General features: G+C 34.7%; 1 pseudogene; it reads left to right on the top strand.

Moving 5' to 3' along the window:
* The first annotated feature begins 2717 nt into the window (after positions 1–2717).
* On the top strand, positions 2718–3100 carry LOC123937275 (annotated as a pseudogene).
* Positions 3101–6218: the final 3118 nt, after the last annotated feature.

Here is a 6218-nt window from a genome sequence, read left to right as displayed (position 1 = left end):
AAAAATGAAGTGGGGGGAACATCACTCAACTTATTCTATGAAGTTGGTAGTACAGTAACAAAAAAGCTAATGAAAGCAGTACAAAAAAAAAAGTTCGCAGGATATAAGATCAGCATATAAAATATATATTTCTATATACTTACAGTGAGTATGTGGAAAATGAAATTGAAAGTATAGTATCACTTACAATTGTTTAAGCTAGGATTACTAGGGTGTACATTTCACAAAATGTGCACAAGTCTTATATATAAAATGCTGCTGAGATAGAGAAATAAATGGATAATCACACTTGTTCATTTATCAGAAGCTTCAGCATAGTTAAGCTGTCAAATATCCCCTAACTGATCAAGATTTGGTTCAGATTTTTTTTTATTTTTTTAAAGATTTATTTATTTATTTAAGAGAAAGAGAGAGAGAGGATGTGTGTGTGAGTGGGGGGGGGGGGGGGAGGACAGAGGGAGAGAATCTTCAAGTAGACCCCTCTCTGAACATGGATTTGCAACATGGGACTCAATCCCCCAACCCATGAGATCATGACCTGAGCCAAAATCAAGAGCTGAATCCTTAACCAACTGAGCCATCCTTTAATTAGGTTTTTCTTAACATCCCAGCAAGATATAGACCATATGATTTAATAATACATAAGAAATGATGAAGGAACTAGAGTTGCTAAAAATCTTTTTGAAAAAAACAAAGTAGGATTAGGAGGAGTCACTCTGGATTCACTATTTATTATATGGCTACAGTAATTAAGACTGCATGGTATTAGATGAAGAATGGACTTATAGGTCAGTGGAACTAAACAGAGAATTCCTCAATAGCTCACAGAATTATGGCACACTGATAATCTCCAAAAGTTCAAGAACAATTCTATGGGAAAGGGATAATAAATAATGCTAGAGTAATTGGATATCCACAGTGAGAATCTCCACTCTGACAAAAGGTTGAAATGCACCTTGAAGTTGGAGTAGCTCTGATTTAAAAGAAAGATATGATATTGTTTTAAGGCTGACTCAAAATCTTGGTGAGTTTTGAAAAGCTCTATTGCTTTCCTTAGAATCTTGATTAATACTGGATACCAGGCTGGGTAAATCTGACTGATTTCACCTTTGCAGTCCTATAATCATTATACCAATGGAATGTGTATTTTAATTAACTCTTCTTTCCTGTCTAGGAGGGAAGAAGGCCTTCCGGTTTATGATAATTTAAGTGGCTTTCTGTAGTTCTTTATATTAAGTGTAAAGGAGGGAATGGACAATGACCCATGAAGGAACCCTAGCATCTTTTGATTGAATTATGTTTAGTGCAGAGTCACACATAAAATCCTTCATTTGTTTCCCAAATACACTCATAGGATGTAACAGAATGAATATTTCTATGGCAACCCGTCCTGTAAAAGCAATTCCTTATTAGATTATATATTTTTTAATTGCTTAAAAATGAAACAAAAATTTAATTCTATAGAATGCTCCTAAACTTTAAATCAGTACTTTGGTACTTTGTGTTATAGATAGCTTCTTTATATTCATTAATATAAATATAACTAATATTTATATTAATACAGTAACTATCTTTAATTCCTTAGGGAACTTTCCAGTAATGAATGGAAGTAAGTTTTTCATGAAATAACCCCCAAAATAGTAAAATTTCTATTTATATGACAGCTGAGAGATTTTTTAAGAAGGAACTTACTTTCCCTGGTAAAGTACCAGATAAACACTGTCAGAAGGAGAGAGACCAAAAGTATAAGCCAAGGGGCTATTAAAAAATTAAAAAGAAAAAAAAAGGAAGAGAATTGATAAAGCTATTCCTAGCAGGAAATTTTGAGAAATTGCAAGGAGGTATAGTGCAACAGACAATACACAAAGAGACAAAAGAAAAAGACTGGGGAGAAGGGGATGGATATGAGGCCAGGAACCATATGGGTAGGAGGGTTGCAGTAAATTGCCTCTGCAGTGGCCATGTGATTTTATAAGCATAAGAAACCTAGCTTCTCTTTCACCTTTCACTTCTCTATCTCTGTCTCTGTCTCTCTCTGATTCAACTTATTTTTCTGTCTTATTGATGGCAGGCAACTTTATTACGGTGGTTTCCTCTGCAAATTTGCTCTACCAGTTACTGTTTTATCAAGCATATGTTCCTGAATCACTAAATTTTTAACAGTATTTGGCATTACCCAGATGTCTGTGTTTTGCTATTCTTCTTCTTCTTTTTTTTTTTTAATATTTATTTATTTATTTATTTGAAAGGGAGAGAGAGAAAAAAATGAACAGGGAAGGGGGAGAGTGATTGAAGTCCTCAAACAGACTCCCTGCTGTGCATGGAGCCAGATGGGGGCCTGGATCCCAGGACCCCGAGATTATGACCTGAACAAAAATCAAGAGTCAGATGCTCAAATGACTGAGCCACCCAGGTGCCCCTGTGTTTTGCTATTCCCATAGCTATAGAGTGAAAGCACCTTTTAAAATATGTACTTATCTAAGAATAATTATTCTTATTGATTCGGAAGTTTCTTACATATTCTAGATATGAGTTGTTTACCTTTTTGATACCTTGTGGGTAATTATTCACATACTGAAAAACTTCTTCCCTCTTTAATAGTTACTAAATGGATGAATATGCAAAAGGCCACAGTACATGAGGAGATTAATGAAAAAGCTGAATTATGGTTTACATCAACAATATAAAAGACACCCTTCCTTCAGGTGGCCAGAAAGATGACCAACATTCAGACTGAGTAGGCCCACCAAAAGCACCAACCATCTTTCAAAATAAGAAGAGTGTCCTGCTATAGGAAATGGTGAGGACTTCCTGTGATACTACAGGTCTGTACTTGAAGATGCTCAAGGAAGCCACTGAGGGCACAAATATTGACAAGAAATGCCCCTTCACTGGTGATGCCTCCATCCGAGTGTGGATTATGTTTAGTATGGTGACCCAGATGACAATGCAGAGGACCACTGTTACCCACCACCACTCCATCCAAAAGTACAACCACTGTGAGAAACACCACAAGAACATGTCTGTGCACCTGTCACCCTACTTCAGGGTTGTACGGATTGGGGATATTGTCACAGCGGGACAGAGAGCCAGTCCTTAAATAAGACTGTATGATTCAATGAGTTCAAAGTCAGGAAGGCCACTGGCACCAGGAAGCAATTCCAGAAGTTTTGAAGTTCTAAGATGAGACATCTGCCCACATCCCTTAAGAAAACAGAATTAATTCTCCTCCAAAAAAGAAATATATATATATATATATATATATGTTATGTATATACAGACACACACATATAATAGAGATAACATTCATATGAAAATAATCCAGTGGCAAAGGCAAGCAAGAGAAATATCCTTGAAGTATCTGCAGAAAACTTGACGATGGATGTGGACGTCCATTTGCAATGGGATTTGAAGTTTTGAGTCAATTCTACTTAAACATAAAAGAGTATGAATTCCCCAGATAATAACTGGCTGGTACCATTTTTTTTAGAAGATATATAACAACTTTTCTTATGAGAACCATATGTGTGTATAATTATTTTTATGAACTAAACAGAATTAGTTCATGCAGTACTGAAGAACAGAGATGTTATACAATGATTAAAGAGAAATTAGTGCAATTTTAACTTTTAATTATGATGGCTTTCTTCGTGGGTCATAGTATAATCTTACATGAAAAGCTGTTTTCATAACACTGATATATTTGTACAATTTAATATGTGTTAAAGTAATACGTGCATGAAAAATTAAGGGTCACTAATAAGGCTTACAAAGCTGAAATTACTATTGCAGTTAGCTTAATCATAGCAATGTATTTCCATTGATTTTGGACTTACAATTCTAGATACAATATGTAGTTTTCTAATTATAAGAAAAAAAGGGAAGGAATTCTATGAACAGTCTGGAAGTTGTTGTATAGCACTACATTTCCTTCATTTGTCATGATATTGTCTCTTTCGTGCTAAAGTTCTGGAAATTTCTTTCAGCTATAATTGTTATTATAAAGATCATGTCACATGTATTAAGAAGATCTCAATAGAAAGATACAGAATCCTGGGGCATCTGATGGGCTTAGTCAGTTAATCTTCTGACTCTCAATACCCTTCTCAGGTCATGATCTCAGGGTCGTGAGACTGAGCCCCACATCTGGCTTCACACCTAGCACAGAGTCTGCTTGAGGATCTCTCTCTCCCTCTGCTTCTGCCCTTCCTGTCTCTCTCTATCTATCTCTCTGTCTCAAGAAATAAAATATTTTAAAAAGGGGCACCTGGTGGCTCAGTCGTTAAGCATCTGCCTTAGCTCAGGTCATGATCCCAGAGTCCTGGGATCCAGCCCTGTATCTAGCTCCCTGCTCAGAGGGAAGCCTGCTTCTCGCTCTCCCACTCCCCCCACTTGTGTTCCCTCCCTTGGTGTTTCTCTGTCAAAAAATAAATAAATAAATAAATAAATAAAATCTTTTTTAAAATATGGAAAAAAAAAAAACCCAGGATCCCATTCAAAAGTACCTGCTCACTAATTTACGGTATTTCAGAAAATTTGCTTTCTAGCAGAAGTGTCTATATCCACCTTCTTTCCCTTTGGACCAGCCTTTGCATTATGTATCAGACCAGCCTCTGATAACATAACCAGTCTCTGAACATGAACAGTGCTTGGTAGATAACAAAGACATATAACAAATAATTTCAGGTTGACTATTTAAAATAGAAAGTGTAATATGAATTCTTGTTATAGCCTTCCTTAATCAATAAAGTATGGCACTATATCCATCATGCAAGATAACTGGGGATAAAGAAAAAAAAACTCCTTTTCTACTTTTTAATTCCTTAATATATGAAGACCTTGAAACATAATCAATATTATGAATCAATGTTTGCAAGAAACGTGTTACTTGCTGGTCTGCATTTTAACTTTAATTGCTTTTTTATATGGTAAAACAGAAAGAAGTAAAAAAGAATAGATAATGAGGACAATAAAACAAATAGATATGAACTGAAACTTTATGAAATAATGTGAGTTCTGCATTAAATTAATTTCTTTTCAAAATACTTAGTAATTATCCTTAAAAGCATTAAAGGATATTAAAAATAAATTGTGAAAATTCGGGTCCTGGCTCTGTTGCTGTTACACATAAGCTTTGAGCCATTCAGCAACTTTTTTCAAAGCTTAGGGAATTATTTGCTTCATTACTACACTGCAAACTTAGGACCTATAAAGAAAACCATTAGTAACACATTAATATTTTAAATTCTGTAACTGATAATAAAATTCTATTTAGGAGAAGTTACTGTCTTTTACGTTGTTTAATTTGTAATTAATTATTGTGTGTCAAGTCATAATGGTGAAGCTTCATTTCATTATTCCCTCCTTCTATCATTCATATATCCCTCATACATTTATTCAATGCTCTAGGCTAAACTCTAGGAGCACTACTGAACAAACACTTGTGGCAGTTCAGTCTAACGTAGCATGTGCCAACTTTTGGCTTGTGAACCCTTTCATTAAGATGTGAAAAGAGGGGGGTGCCTGGGAGGCTCAGTTGGTTAAATGTCTGACTCTTGGTTTCTGCTCAGGTGATGATCTCATGGACTGTGAACCCTGCGTTGGGCTCTATGGTCACTGGGGAACCTGCTTGAAGATTCTCTCCCTTTGCCTCTCCTCTTGTGCTCTCTCTCTCTCTCAAATAAATAAATAAATCTAAAAAAAAAAAAAAGATGTTAAAAGAGGCTGTTTTGTTAAGGTAATAGCGGCGTAGGTATCAAATTTCTATTTCCTTAGCAATATGATAATTTGCAAATCTTTATAAAATGAAACCTATAAAAAATTTAAAATTTAAAAATGAAACATTTAAGAATTTCTGAACACGTACTGAGTAAGCTCATGTAAAGATTAGTTAGGATCAGATCAGTTGCTTAGGATTCAACTAGTTGATATATCTAGTCTTATCAGCTAACTGGTGTTTGCTTCTATATTACAAGACCTTGATTTCTCTTTATTTTTTTTTATAAGCACTTAACTGAATTCACTCAATGTGTGAAACACATTTTTTTTCTTTCAATTTTCACGTAAATGTCTCAATTTTATCATGGTAGTTTTAACTAGTAGACTACTGTAATTTGTTTTTATTTGTATTGTATATTATTTAATTCTGTCCAAAATTGACATATCGACAAACCAGAAATAAGTGACATTATGTCAAAGTAGAAGTTAATGAGGAAAAC

The sequence above is a fragment of the Meles meles genome, chromosome 2 (assembly GCF_922984935.1).
Source record: "Meles meles chromosome 2, mMelMel3.1 paternal haplotype, whole genome shotgun sequence".
NCBI lineage: Eukaryota > Metazoa > Chordata > Mammalia > Carnivora > Mustelidae > Meles > Meles meles.
Note: the sequence above shows the minus strand (reverse complement) of the source record. Positions and strands in the feature narration are given on the sequence as shown.